Source organism: Manis pentadactyla, chromosome 7 (assembly GCF_030020395.1).
Source record: "Manis pentadactyla isolate mManPen7 chromosome 7, mManPen7.hap1, whole genome shotgun sequence".
Classification (NCBI taxonomy): domain Eukaryota; kingdom Metazoa; phylum Chordata; class Mammalia; order Pholidota; family Manidae; genus Manis; species Manis pentadactyla.
Genome location: NC_080025.1, coordinates 25,445,186 through 25,461,112, shown reverse-complemented (window position 1 = coordinate 25,461,112; position 15,927 = coordinate 25,445,186). Strand labels below are relative to the sequence as shown.

Genomic DNA, 15,927 nt, shown 5'->3' with positions numbered 1-15,927 from the left:
CTTCTCTCTGGGCGGGTGGGAGCAGGGGACCCCGAGTTTGTCCGAACTCTTACCAGTAGGAAAACACACATGTCCTTAAGGGCTCTGAAACGTTCACATTTGCAGGGAGGTGTGGATGGTAGAAAAGGACTCGAGTCTCCAAGATAACTCAGCTCGTGGTGGCCTTCAGGATCCAGGAATTTTGAAACAGTGCTCGCTGCTCACAAGAACTCCCTCTCTTGTTTGCTACGATGGCTTCATGATGATCTCAGAAAAAGGGCTGTATTGTAGCAGAAGTAATTAGGCTTTTGTTCTGGGACAGCAGCAATTGGGGACACCAAGTACTGAAATGCAAGCTGCGAAGGGACATTTTTAGAGAACGTGATTAAGATTAGGCTGCAGGGTCTGAAAGATAGCCATGCTTCTTGGATGCGTTGATAACTACTTATTTGAGAACCCAGGCTTCAAGCGTTTGATTAAAATTGTTAGAGTGTGTGTGTCTTGGAGGTGAGGTAATGTCAAGGAATCCATACTGTATTTTAATTCAATCAATGCCAAAGCAGTTTAGTTTGAGGAAGGTGCACTTAGCTATCACATAGATGCCTCTGGGCCATGGGAGGGCTTTTTGATCATCATTTCAAAGCAGAGTATCTCCCAAATATCCAAATGATAAATGTTTTAGTGGTGCCTTCAGCTGTTTACATGTGATCAGTAATCTGAAAGTTCAGGCAGCTCATTAATCATAAGAATAAATGAGAATTATTGAGTGCATAAAAGGCGGAAAACAGTGTTCTAAATACTCTGTGTGTCGTTTAATCCCCAAGACCACTGAGTTAGTTTTCTCTTGTTGTCTTCGTTTTACTGATGAGGAAATTGAAGCACAGAGAGATGAAGTGACTTGTCCAAGGTCACACAGCTAGAAAGTGGGGGACCCAAGTTGTCTAACTCCAGAGTTCTTGCGGCAGCTGCTTCCCGAAGGAGAGTTGAAACCTGTGTTTCCTAGGAAGCAATCAACTTTTGTCTCAGTTGGCAGAATGCGCCCCATTTTTTCTTTAACTCTTCCTGGACGAGGGAAAGCTGAATCAGCAATGCATAATACCTAATAAGAGGAAGTTGCCAGGGTGGATTTAACTTTTTAGAAGACTTTGAGATGAAGCGAAGAGTTTTGGAAGCAGATAGCCCTGAGCTTCATTCTAGGCTGTCCGCCCCTTAACAGCTGGAGATCTTTTATCTTTTCCTTAACCTCTCTGTGTCTGTTTTCTTGTTTGTAAATAGGGAATGAAAACAATGTCCTCTTTGTCAGCTGTTCTCAGGATGACATAGATCATGTATGTATAACAAGTTATAGTTTATCTCTGAGTAATATATTGTTTTAGCCAAGGATTAAAAGTTGATTGTTTAATCCTTGGGACTATGTGTCAGGGTTTACTGTTTAATTTGAAAGTAAATATTGGGATCGTTCGCTGATAGCATGCTGAAGAAATGAACTCCGTGTTTTCTATGTTATGTTCTGTTGTTAGGGTGAGGAATTTGGTTCTCAACTGTTAAATTATCTGTTGGCTTGGCAATTGATAGAGACTGTCTGTCTCCAATGAGGTTCTGTGTGTACCTTACATATTTAGCAAAGCTTGCAGGGGCGGGGGGGGGCGCCCTTCTCCACTCAAGTGAATGCCTTTGGAAGCACATGTAGACAGTCTCATCAAAGTGTACTTAATGAGTCAGCCCTACAAACCACTTGCCCAGGCGGGCACTTTAGAAATATGAGGTTCTTCACCTGTACTATACATGAAAAGTAGAAGATATGTTTTTTTATCTAAGTCCTGCCTTATTCAGATGTACAAGCCACAAGTCTCTCCAGGGTCTAAGAAAGTATGGGCTCATGGTTAATGTCACTCGCCTACGGATTTCCTGCCGGACATAATGGCTGTCCTGGATAACATGACCTCAAGGAACTTCTACACAGGCCATTGCGTTTTCAAAATCTATTGTTTCTTTAAAAAAAAAAAACACATGCATGAAAATCTCACAAGTAGAGCATTACTACTGGCATTTGTTGAGGGAGAAATTTTGTTTCAGAATGGTCACAGCTTATATTTCAGAGTAATTTAAATACTAAATTTAAGTATTAAAATTAACCAGGTAAATCACTCTTAGCAGAGCTCTATTGTGAAATATAAACAAGTATGGATGTACATGAAAAGAAATGCCTGATTTTAAGATAAAACTTGTTATTATTGAAAATGGTGACTGTCTATCTTCCCCAAACCCAAGGGAACAAAGCTCATTGGTAAAAGGTAGGAGAAATTTCACTTCACTTATTCAGGGACGCTGCCCAATATGGTGATTAGGAGCAGAAGCTGTGGAGTCAGGCTGAGCTGGGTGGGAATTCCAGCTAGATCGCTGACTAGCTTAGGCCAGGAAGCTTTGGAAAATACTTGTTTAACTCTTCAGTTGAACAATTCCTGCATCTTTAACATGGCAATAATCATGCCTTCTTTTTGGCATGGTGTACATTATTAGCACAAGGTCTGAGTGTCAGTACGTTTACATGTATGTGTACCTATAAGCCAGATGCATGCGGTACAAGGTTCCATGGGACGTATATTTTTGAGAAAGGCAGCATGTCCTGAAGGGAGAGCTGCCTCGGGCCTTAATGCAGCAAGTCTTAGAGAACAAGCAAAGCCATAACTCTTTTGAGTTAATTTTCTCCTTGGTTAATTTCCATTTCCCAGGAAGATACAGCCTTAAGACTGTGGATGTGTGTTCGGGGATGTAGTAGTTTGGTGAAATGTTTGAAATCACAGATTCCTTAGTTGATTATTTCTGGCCACATGGCCAGGGTGGGTTTTCTAAGAGCAGTAAATATTTGGGGGAGAGATTTGAAGCATGACATACAGTAGAGCCCATTTATTCATGGGGGAATGTGGTGTGTAACTAATTCCTCCAGTGCTTATGAAGCTCCACTGCCTGAAATGCAAGATATGCACCTGTTGTCAATTCTTACTAAATTTGTAGACCAATCTTCATTTGCATTTGGAATATGTCATAATGGAATAGGACAGTGTCAGAGTCGGGAGGAGTTTCCGAGGTCTTGATATTTTGCTGTGCCCCTTTCTGATTATGTAATTTAGATGTGGGTTTTACAGGGTTCTAATGAACTGCAAAGTCAGCAACAGTAAGTGAGCTTCTCTTGTTGGGCAAGTCACTGGGACAGATGTCCCTGACATGAAGAGGGAGGTGCCGGCTTTAAAGTCTTAGACACAGAAAAACATGACTCAAAATAAACAAACTTAGGGAGCAATGTTTCTGAAACCCATTACTTGCAAATTCATATCATTCACCACCTCACCACACAATTTTTACTGCCATGAAAAATGTTTTGTGACTTGCATGACAAGGGAATTGTTTGTGTGTATATGTTGGGTTTAGTTATCACAACTTCCGGATGTGAGGATAGTTGAAATGGTAAAAGAGTTAATAAGGGAAGAAAAGTTCCTCTCTGCAAATCACTGAAAGGTAAGGTAGATACTCTTATCAAGAATGGAAACTCTAAGGGGGCTCAGGGAGGGTTTTGTCTACAATTTCTTCTCTCTTTTAGTGGCCAACTGCACCCCCCCCTCTCCCTCTACCCTTCAGCTTTTCCCAGCTGGTCCATATTTCAGTATTAAAGTCAAGATGAGAAAAGGGAGGGGAAAAGAAGGGGGCATAGCTACTGGTGACCTGAGCTAGCAAAGTGGATAACTTAACTTCTGACGTCTGAGTTGGTTGGTAGCCAGAGTGGGTTGTAGGGTATTGTTAACCTGAGGTCAGGAAATCAAGTGATAACATCCTGAATGGCCATGGAACTTGGAGGTCTCTCTTCCAAGGCTCACTCTGCCCTTTTTGGGGCTGCTTTTTCAAAAATTATGTGTGTGCATTATTTTATTGTGGTAAAATACACATAAGATAACATTCACCATTCTTAAAATCACTTTTAAGAGCACAATTTAGTGGCATTAAGTACATTCCCATGTTGTATAACCATGACCACTATCCATTTCCGGAACATTTCCATCATCCCAAACAGAAATTCTTCACCCATTAAATACTAACTCTCCGTTCTCCCCTCCCTTAGCCCGTGGTAACCTTTACTTAACTTTCTGCCTCTATCTGCCTATTCTAGGTCCCTCCTGTAAGTGAAATTATACAATATTTGTCCTTCTGTGTCTGGCTTACTTAGCATCATGCCATCAAGGTTCATTCCTGTTGTAGCATGTATCAGGATTACAGTCTATATGACTGAATAATATTCCATTGTATGGATATACTACATTCTGTTTATCCATTCATCTGTTGATGGATATCTGGGTTGTCTCCACATTTGGCTACGGTGAATAATTCTGCGATGAACATTGACCTGCAAGTATCTGTTTGGATTCCTGCTTAGTTCTTTGGGGTATATGCCTAGGAGTGGAATTGCTGGGTCATATGGTAACACTATGTTTAACTACCTGAAGAGCCACCAAACCACTTTCCACAGAATTTCACCATTTTACTTTCCCACCAGCAAAGCATGAGAGTTCCAATTGCTCCACATCCTTACTGTCACTTGTTGTTCTTGGGGTTTTTGGGTTTTGTTTGTTTGTCTTTTTAAATAGCTATCCTAATGAGTGTGAAATGATGTTGTATTTTGTTTTAGTTTGCATTTCCCTAATGATCAGTGATGCTGATCATCTTTTCAGGTGTTTATTGACCGTTGGTATATCTTCTTTGGAGGAATGACTATTCAAGTCCTTTGTTCATTTTTGAATTAGGTTGTTATTGAGTTATGGACATTCTTTGTATATTCTGGATATTAATCCCTTGTCAGATATGTAATTTGCAAATATTTTCTCCCATTCTGTGGGTTGCCATTTTACTGTATTGATAGCAACTTTTGATGCACAAAATTTTTTAATTTTGATGAAGTCCAATTTATCTTTTCTTTTGTTTCCTATGCTTTTAGTGTTATATTCAAGAAATCACTGCCAAATCCAATGTTGTGAAGATTTCCCCCTATGTATGATTCTAAGAGTCTTATAATTTTAGCTCTTAAGTTTAGGTCTTTTACCCATTGTAAATAAGTTTTGCATATTGTATGAAGTAAGAGTTCCTTCATTCTTTTGTATGTGGATCCAGTTTTCCTGGCACCATTTGTTGAAAAGATTATCTTTCCCCCATAGAATGGTTTTAGCAATCTTATAGAAAATTGACTGTCTATGTGAGTTTTTATTTCTAGGCTCTCTGTTCTCTTCCACTGAGCTGTATTTGTAGCCTTATGCCAGTACTAAACTGTTTTGATTACTGTAGCTCTATAGTAAGTTTTGAAATCAGGAAGTATGAATCTTTCAACTTTTTTCTTCTAGTGGTTTTATGACTTCCTTTTCTTTATCATAAACCATTTACCCTATTGAAATTTCTAGAATCACTAGTACAAGAGAAGGGTTTTTTTTTTTCAAAGTAGCTAACCAGTTATTTCAGTACTAGTATTAGGAACTGATGTTCCCCAACTTACAAAGGTTGAAGTTAACTTTTTCGATGTCATGATGATGATGTAAAAGCAATATGCATTCCGTAGAAATCATACTTTGAATTTTGAATTCAGATCTTTTATTGGGTTAACCATCTGCAGTATAATCCTCTCTTGAGATGCTGGGCAGGGCAGTGAGCCACAGCTCCCAGTTAGCCGCACAATCACAAGGGTAAACAACTGATACACAGAAAACCATCCTGAACCCACACAACCATTCTGTTTTCACTTTCAGTACAGTATTCAATATGTTACATGAGATATTCAACGCTTTATGATAAAATAAGCTTTGTGTTGGATAATTTTGCCCCCCCTGTAGGCTGATGTAAGTGTTTGAGTATGTTTAAGGTAGGCTAGGTTAAGCTGTGGTGTTTGGTAGCTTAGGTGTATTAGAGACATTTTCTATGTTATTTTCAATTTATGATTTGTTTACCTGGATGCAACCCCATTGTAAGGTGAGGAAGATCTGTACTAAGTAATCCTTTCTCTTCCTGCAGATTTGTAATACCATTTTGGAAAAACAGTATTATAACCTCTCTTTCCTTCTGTTTAACACTTGATGATTTTTCTCTCTCCATTGTCATTCATTCAGCAAACACTAATTGACTGCCTAATTGTGCTCAGGCACTGTGAATATTATTCATTATTTATGTAGGAATTTACATGAGCAGAGGAAAGCATTTTCAGATGTTTCAAATCTGAATATTCATTTATAATATTGGGGGCAGGTGATTTGCTAAAGAGTCAGACAAGTGGAGGTGAGCTTGTGAATGGAGGGGTATGTCTGGAGTTTGGGAAAAAAGGACATTCATAATTGAGCTTTTTTCATAGATTTTACACTGACGTGGGTCAATCTTCAGCTCATTTGAAAGTTTATTTTTAAGCAATATAGCTTCCTATATGAAAACAGTGGTGTTTCCAAATGCTCTGCCTGCTCTCTTGGGCTTACATTTTTCTTGGACAGTCTAGACTTTATTTTTCATACTAATATGACAAATATTATTTATGACAGATGATAGATGATAAACTACTATGCTCTACTCTTTCTTTACCTTCCATCTTTTCTAAATGTGCAGATTTGGTAACTTCAGAGAGTGAGAGAATCCCTCACTTTGGCATTTCTTCATTCTCTAAATTCTTACTGTTAAGGACACTTTGGATGTAATTTTTTTTTTTACAGTTAACTTTTTTTTTTTACAGTTATCCAAATAATTTCAATACGTATATTATTTGCAATGTAATCACTCTAAATGAATCAAAGAATTGAATCATGGACTCCTTCAAAATGACATGTTTTCTTAAAAAGCAGTTGGTGTATAAGAGGCAGAAAGCTCAGGGTAACAGCCAGAATCAGTCATAGAGTTTTTATTTGTTTGAGTTTATTAAATAAAAATATATCTATTGTTCCATTTCACATAGACTCAAGCCACTCTTTAGGATAAGTGATTAATAAAAGCTTTACCTAAATCCATAATGGGAAATTGGAGTCAAATCCTAATCCAAACACAGCCCTGTTTGCAAATTAGAACCCAAATCCTAATCCTTCTGAGGCTTGTCCATCATAACTCGAAATGGCTTGTTTTGATTTAAAATCTAGGCTCCCACATCTTTAAAAAGTGATTGCTATTTCTTTGTATCATTACACACAAAGTTTTTAAATGCTTCTTCCTTAATATGTACTTGTAAATAGGGCTGAATATATATTCAGCTTGCCTAAAATGAGGAGGAATGTGCTTTAAAATTCAATCATTTAAAGCATAGTTAAAATATATGTAGTTTAATCTGACTTGATATTCAGATATAATTTTCAGAGAGGAATGGGAGCTGATATGAGGCCAGTCATTTGCATCTATGATCTCCCTAAATTGATGCTAATTCTTAAGAATTAAATGTTCCAATTACTATTAAAAGTATCAATTAAGAATTAATGTACTAATTAATATTAGGTTTAGCTAATATAACAATGACTTAAACATGAGATGTAGTCATTTCTTTTTTTTTTTTTGAGAGGGCATCTCTCATATTTATTGATCAAATGGTTGTTAACAACAATAAAATTCTGTATAGGGGACTCAATGCACAGTCATTAATCAACCTCAAGCCTATATCTCAACAGTCTCCAATCTTCTGAAGCATAACAAACAAGTTTTTACATGGTGAACAAGGTCTTACATAGTGAATAAGTTCTTACTTGGTGAACAGTGCAAGGGCAGTCATCACAGAAACTTTTGGTTTTGATCACACATCATGAACTCTAAACAGTCAGTTCAAATATGAATACTCATTTGATTTTTATACTTGATTTATATGTGAATCCCACATTTCTCCCTTATTATTATTATTATTATTTTTAAATAAAATGCTGAAGTGGTAGGTAGATGCAAGATAAAGGTAGAAAACATAGTTTAGTGCTGTTAAGAGGGCAAATGTAGATGATCAGGTGTGTGCCTATAGACTAAGTATTAATCCAAGCTAGACAAGGGCAACAAAACATCCACGGATGCAGAAGATTTCTCTCAAAACAGGGGGGGTGAGGTTCTAAGCCTCCCCTCTGGTGGTCCCCAATTTCTCTCCTGATGGCCCCCCTGCGACTGTGCCTGTCTTAGGTTGTTCCTCCCTTGAGGAATCTTACCCGTCTCTGGCTAACCAGTCATCTTCCGGGGCCATACAGGGAAATGTTAAGTTGGTAAGTGAGAGAGAAGCAATATTGTTTGAAAAGGTTAGCTTTTTACTTCTTTGCATATTTATGCCCTGTGGCTTCTATGCCCAGCATTTGTCTTGAGGTATCTTTACCACTTGGAAGAATTATGATACTCGGTAATTTTCGATATGAGGCACTAATTCTACTAAAGGGTTTTAATTAGGAAGGAAGAAGAAAAGCTATAGAAGTAGCAGACAGAAGAAAACATGGGAAGATTGATTATTTCTGTGACATATCTTCTTGTACAGTAACATAAGCATGCATAGGTTTTAAACTACTAATTAAATTGTGCACATACATTAACATAATAGGAATACAGCTACATAACAAAAGCAGACCTACAATTACCAGCCATATCCAGTGAAACCAAGAAAACCAGTTAGGTACCCTAGGCATTTGTGAAAACTTATCAATGATATGATGGATATTGTCTAACTGAATTTGAATAGTTTGAGAAGGATGTAATTTTTTTTTGCCTGTACATAGTACAGTTTTGCCTGGACCCATCTTATGGTATGTCTACTGCAAATGTTATTAATAACAATTGTAAGTAAAAGAAATTATATTTAGCTTGCTTAAGTTTAGGGGTATTACATAGAATTTTAGAGTCGTATCTATTTTCTGAAAGCAGGATAGTTCTATTTCTAATATAACTCATACATCTGTCTCATACCGCGTGTCCCCATAAAAGCCTGACAGCCTGCTATGTCACTGGTAAGGATGAGACCTCCCAGAAATCTTGCAAAAATGCTTTGCTTTACAGCAATAGCTCTTAAAACTCCTTTGGATCACAGATCCCTTGGTAACATTAGAAATGCTTTATAGACTTTTTACATGTATGCCCAATATATAAAAGGAGTGTCAGAGATTCTGAGGCCTACACACTATCTCTTTTAATCCTTTCGTAGGCCCTAGGAAGTAGATAACATTCTCTCCGTGTTACAGATGAATAAACAGAGGTCTGGCAAAGTGGAGAAACTGAGTCCACAGAGCTAGTTAATGACAGAGCTGGGATTCAGGGCTGGTGAACCTAGCTGAAGCAGAAGAAGTGAAATTACCAGCAATTTCCAGAGTGGGTCTTCCATATCAGTACTTCATTAGCTAGCAGAGGTTTCTGTTTAGCTGCTAGAAAATAAATTTTTATGACTCTTACCCTAGTGATAACATAGTTCCAGGTAAGTACAATGTTTGAGCAGCAGTGTCCAGCCCATTCTGTAGATAAATACCCATATGTTATATTGCATTTACACAGAGCAGATAGAATGCCTCTTCTGGGTTTCTTTGCTGACTTATTTTTGTCTGCGTATCCTGCTTTCCTAACAACTGCACAATGTTATGTTTCTATGGCTACATCAGAATTGTTCTTAGAGGTTTGAGAAAACACAACTAGCAAGGCTTGGGCAAGATAGAATGGTGGGAAGATGACTGACATTTTACCTGCCAGACATCACCTTCTAAGTATTTCTCTGAGTCTAATAGTCTTTTTTAAAAATTGGAGTATAGTTAATATACAATATTATATTGGCTTCAAGTACACAACACAGTGTCTAATGGTGCCCTGCTGTCTCTGCCCCTTCCCCATTTCCTTTGCTTGCCTTTTCAAATCTGTATGCCCACTGGTTTCACCATGTGTGAAGCTGTCGTTCCTAATAAATGACCAGTAGCCCACAGTGATGACATTTGAGAACACAAGTCAAGTTCTGAATAACATGGGCCACTTTTCCAGTGGATACCCGAAGTGCAGGTTGACAGGTTCCCTTGAGGATAGGATTATAACTAAGAGATGTGCCCAAATTTCAGGAGTAGCTGACAGTAGCAGAGAGGAAGAGGGCCAGAGGGAGGATCTCTGACCTTCTACCTCCTTTCTGCTTCTTGCCGGCTAGGAGGCGCTGTTTTCTCGTCCTCCCACCAGGGGGCGCCAGCCACCACCTGTTTAGTGCTTGGCACAGATTGACCGGAGTCGAGAGAGACTATTTTGTTCTGCTGTCTGCTTTACTGGGTGGGATGAAATGAGAAAGTCATCTGATACGAATTTATGGTACATGGTAGGAGAAAAGAGAATACGGACCGAAGGAGGATGGTATTGCATTTTTTGATACCTTCATCTCCTGCTGGCTTAGGATCCTACCTCTCCTGAGTGTGTTGTTTCTCCTCACACCTCCGAATTGCATGGTTCAGAGCATATTTTCTGTGGCTTCTGAGAAGCTGGAAGGCTTCCCCCTTCTTCATGCTGCTCAATGGTGTTCACTGGTTGAATGGCGTGTAAACGCCCTGTGTTGGATGCGGGAGGCGGGCTCGTGGTGACTTTGTAGTTAACCGACATACAAATCTTGAAGACATTGTCTTCAAAAAAATGTGTTGATTGAATGTGTGACAGAGTTTCTGGTGCCCTCTGGTGGCTGGCCGGCGGTCTGCACAGCACGGTTGCGTTCACAGCAGGATGCCGGCACTGCCCTGAAGAGAGAGGAATATTCTCCAGAGACCTAGAGCTCGTACCGTTCCAGTGGCTCCCCCGTCTCTCTCTCAGTTCCGGTCGCCCTAACCTACTCCTTTTAGTTTCTCCTTGGGGTTCTCAGTCTGCAGTCCTTTCCCAGGTGTGGCCTTTTTCTTTCAAGTAAACATCGTTTTCAGTCCCCTGATAATTGTCTATCTTGTTTGATTCCAGATCCCTGCTTGAAACGTCGGAGGTGCTAAGGAGGGTCTTGTGTTGGGACTGAAATGTTTGAGGAGTGTGTGTGTATGTGTATGGGGTGAATGTGTGTCTGCATGTGTGTGGGGATGTATGTGGGCATGTGTGTGTGACCCTGTGTGCATGTATATGACCCCGTGTGTGCATGTGTGTGCGTGTGCGCGCCTGTGCTGCCGGCCCTGACTGCCACAAATCCTTGCTCACTCAGCAGTGTCACCTCACAGACGCGTGTTCCCCGCTGAGCAGAAGGGCTGTACTCGGTGCTGTCGCCTGTGTCTCCTGCGGAGCATGCCTACTGCATCTGATAGTGTCAAATCCCGGATTTCTCGCCTCTTTCCACAGCGGAGAGGTCGTTTGGGGCCACACCATTCATCAGCAGGGCAGTGCCCCCCAGGAGCAGCACTCCTGCCCTCCCAGTAATCTTGAGGGGGCAGATGTGGGCTCCGTTTCCCCTGCAGGCACCAGCTCGCTGCCGAGCCCTCCCTCCCCCTCCCTTCTCTCCACCCCATCCTGCCCTTCACGCGTTTGAAAGCCCTGCGTGGAAGCTGGACGCCGTTCCCTTGTTTGGCCGTGCTCGCGCGCTCCGCCGGGCCCCGTGGCGGCTGGCGTTTGTGGGGGCACCTCGGGGCCCTGCCCTGTGCGGTGGCCTCCGGGTCGGAGAGAATAAGCAGCCCCAGGGAGCCTTGCCAAACTCAGCAGACGTTTTTGATTGAATTTAATTAAAGGGTGTGTGCTGAAGAGAAAAAGATTCTGAGTATCTTATTTGAGAAGAAAAATATCAATACTGAAAGGGAGGAAAGAAAGACCCCAGCGCCAGGGCGCGTTACTGTCTCCTAGAGTTAGGGGATGTCTCTAAACTTGGTCTGTCATGGTGGTCGGGGGAGAACGAATTCTGGGAACATCTGAGGCTGCTTTTTACCAAGCAAATGTATCAGGAGCCCCGGAAAGAGGCTTAAGAACGTTGCCACCAGTCTCCCTGTATCCATTACTGGCCCCACATCCTGGGAAATGTGTCTACCAGCTGTCATTCCTCCAGGCTTACAGAAGGTCTTCAATAAAGGGTTTATTGCACCAAGAGGCAGTGACTAATGAAAATGCCCACCACATGGGCTAATCCCAGTGCTGAGTCACATTTCTGCATGTACTGTTGGCTGATGCCACTAACAGTCTCAGCCTGGCTCCTGGGAGGGGTACCTGCTGGATGCACTGTGGTTACCACGACAGAGGCCACCTCTACAGGTAGCAGCTCTTAGCAGGGCTTCCTGCCTTTGGAATTTGATGCAGGAAATGGGAGGGGTAGTGGTCAAAGGTTTAGAGAGATTGTCAGGACAAAATGGGATGGACTTGGGTCATGTACCCTCTGCTGAACTGAGTGTTGTGGGTGGGGTGCATGGCTTACTTAGGCTCAAGTCACTTCCCCTCCCCGGGTCTCAGGAGCCAGAACCACCCACCGCCCCCAACCCCTGAGGGTGGGAGGGGTGGCCTTGTACAGACAATGTGAACTGTTGCTCAAAAAAGAACGGTGTTAGGTGAAGAATAGGGAACCCCTCTTCCAGCCATCGTTCAGCTGTTGTGAGTCAGGTGCTGAAAATGCCCTGGACTTAAGAGTTTTGTTGAAGAAAATTCAGAATATTTTGGACAAAAAGAAGTAATAAGTGGTATTCAGTCCATAAATACCATTGTGCGGGGAACTGTTGAACATTTTGCATCTCGTTTGGAGGATACAGATGCTTTCCTGTGTCCAGAGAAGGTCTACAGTGAGATGAGAGAACAGTGATTTAAGGCACCCCCTGGGGTCCCATTGGGGGCTGGACCCCCAGAGTTTCTGATTCACTAGGTCTGGGGTGGGGCTCAAGAATCTGCATTTCAAATTCCAGGAGATGCTGACACTGCTGGTCCAGCCGCCACACATTCAGTATCACCCGTTTTAGGCAAAGGACTTAAACACTCCATTTACCAAAAAAGAAAGAAAGAAGGAAAGAATGGAAGGAAGGAAGGTTGGATGAGAAGGAAAGAAGTCAGCCAGTGGCTCAGTACATACATTACAAGATTCAGGCGCATTAACAATCAAGTTCCAGTGAAACCAGCAGTGTCACGTCGTCTCTACGGATGTGCCAAAGTTTTACCAGATTAACTGAACTCAGGGTTGATTATGGTTTAGGGAAAAGGCTGCCTCATACACTGTCATATAAAAACAGGAATTGGGAGGGAGTCAAGATGGCAGCATGAGTAGAGCAGCGGAAATCTCCTCCCAAAACCACATATATCTATGAAAATATAACAAAGACAACTCTTCCTAGAACAAAGACCACAGGACACAGGACACCATCCAGACCACATCCACACCTGCAAAAACCCAGTGCCTCGTAAAGGGGGTAAGATACAAGCCCCGGCCCGGCGGGACCTGAGCGCCCCTCCCCCCAGCTCCCGGCGGGAGAAGAGTAGGCAGAGCAGGAGGGAGACGGAGCCCAGGACTGCCGAACACCCAGCCCCAGCCATCCGGGCCAGAGCGCAGACACAGTGTGTGCGCGGGGCCCTGGATACTAGGGAAATAGGGAAACAGGGCAGCAAAAACGGTGAGCGGGTACAAGAGGGCATACGCCGGAGGACATAAGAAAAGCAAGCGGCCATTTTTTTTTTTCCTGTTTTGTTTTGGCGAGCGCTTTTTGGAAGTCTTAAAGGGACAGGGACCCCAATACTAGGGAAACAGGGCAGAAAGACCGGTGAGCAGAGGCCTGAGGCTGGCGCTGGAGAATGAAGAAAAACGAGTGGCCATTTTTATTTATTTATTTATTTTTTAATTAAAAAAAATTTTTTTTTTTTTTGTGGTCGTTTTTTTGTTTTGGCGGGTGCTTTTTGGAAGTCTTAAAGGGGCAGGGCGGGACACTTAATCCAGAGGTAGGGAATCTGGGGATCTCTGGGCACCCTAAACCCCAGGGCTGCAGGGAGCAGGGAGGTCCCTTACGGAGATAAATAGCCTCCCAGCAGCTCCTGCTCCAACGCGACTCCACCACTTTGGAGCAGCTGCCCGAGCCAGGCCACGCCCACAGCAACAGCGGAGATTAACTCCATAGCAGCCGGGCAAGAAGCAGAAGCCCTGTCTGCGCGCAGCTGCCCAGTACAAGCCACTAGAGGTCGCTGTTCTCCCAGGAGAGGAGGGCCACAAACCAACAAGAAGGGAAGTTCTTCCAGCTGTCACTCGTCCCAGCTCTGCAAACTATTCCTATCACCATGAAAAGGCAAAACTACAGGCAGACAAAGATCACAGAGACAACACCAGAGAAGGAGACAGACCTAACCAGTCTTCCTGACAAAGAATTCAAAATAAGAATCATAAACATGCTGACAGAGATGCAGAGAAATACGCAAGAGAAATGGGATGAAGTCCGGAAAGAGATCACAGATGCCAGAAAGGAGATCGCAGAAATGAAACAAACTCTGGAAGGGTTTATAAGCAGAATGGATAGAATGCAAGAGGCCATTGATGGAATAGAAACCAGAGAACAGGAACGCATAGAAGCTGACATAGAGAGAGACAAAAGGATCTCCAGGAATGAAACAATATTAAGAGAACTGTGTGACCAATCCAAAAGGAACAATATCCGTATTATAGGGGTTCCAGAAGAAGAAGAGAGAGGAAAAGGGATGGGAAGTATCTTGGAAGAAATAATTGCTGAAAACTTCCCCAAACTGGGGGAGGAAATAATCAAACAGACCATGGAAATACACAGAACTCCCAACAGAAAGGATCCAAGGAGGACAACACCAAGACACATAATAATTAAAATGGCAAAGATCAACGACAAAGAAAGAGTTCTAAAGGCAGCTAGAGAGAAAAAGGTCACCTATAAAGGAAAACCCATCAGGCAAACATCAGACTTCTTGACAGAAACCCTACAGGCCAAAAGAGAATGGCATGATATATTTAATGCCATGAAACAGAAGGGCCTTGAACCAAGGATACTGTATCCAGCACGACTATCATTCAAATATGATGGTGGGATTAAACAATTCCCAGACAAACAAAAGCTGAGGGAATTTGCTTCCCACAAACCACCTCTACAGGACATCTTACAGGGACTGCTCTAGAAGGGAGCACTCCTAGAAAGAGCACAGAACAAAACACCCAACATATGAAGAATCGAGGAGGAGGAACAAGAAGGGAGAGAAGAAAAGAATCTCCAGACAGTGTATATAACAGCTCAATAAGCGAGCTAAGTTAGGCAGTAAGATACTAAAGAGGCTAACCTTGAACCTTTGGTAACCACGAACTTAAAGCCTGCAATGGCAATAAGTACATAGCTTTCAATAGTCACCCTAAATGTTAATGGACTGAATGCACCAATCAAAAGACACAGAGTAATAGAATGGATAAAAAAGCAAGGCCCATCTATATGCTGCTTACAAGAAACTCACCTCAAACCCAAAGACATGTACAGACTAAAAGTCAAGGGATGGAAAAACATATTTCAGGCAAATAACAGTGAGAAGAAAGCAGGGGTTGCAGTACTAGTATCAGACAAAATAGACTTCAAAACAAAGAAAGTAACAAGAGATAAAGAAGGACACTACATAATGATAAAGGGCTCAGTCCAACAAGAGGATATAACCATTCTAAATATATATGCACCCAACACAGGAGCACCAGCATATGTGAAACAAATACTAACAGAACTAAAGGGGGAAATAGACTGCAATGCATTCATTCTAGGAGACTTCAACACACCACTCACCCCAAAGGATAGATCCACTGGGCAGAAAATAAGTAAGGACACGGAAGCACTGAACAACACAGTAGAGCAGATGGACCTAATAGACATCTATAGAACTCTACATCCAAAAGCAACAGGATACACATTCTTCTCAAGTGCACATGGAACATTCTCCAGAATAGACCACTTACTAGGCCACAAAAAGAGCCTCAGTAAATTCCAAAAGATTGAAATCCTACCAATCAACTTTTCAGACCACAAAGGCATAAAACTAGAAATAAACTGTACAAAGAAAGCA

General features: G+C 41.8%; 1 protein-coding gene and 1 long non-coding RNA gene across 7 annotated transcripts in view; both read left to right on the top strand.

The window, feature by feature from the left end:
- TACC1 (transforming acidic coiled-coil containing protein 1) overlaps window positions 1-15,927 on the top strand; it is a 98,917-nt gene that overhangs the window by 17,733 nt on the left and 65,257 nt on the right. The window lies entirely within an intron of this gene.
- Window positions 10,660-11,992, top strand: LOC118935656 (uncharacterized). Its single transcript, XR_005033942.2, has 2 exons — window positions 10,660-10,822; window positions 11,126-11,992. It is a non-coding gene; the product is annotated as an uncharacterized LOC118935656 (long non-coding RNA).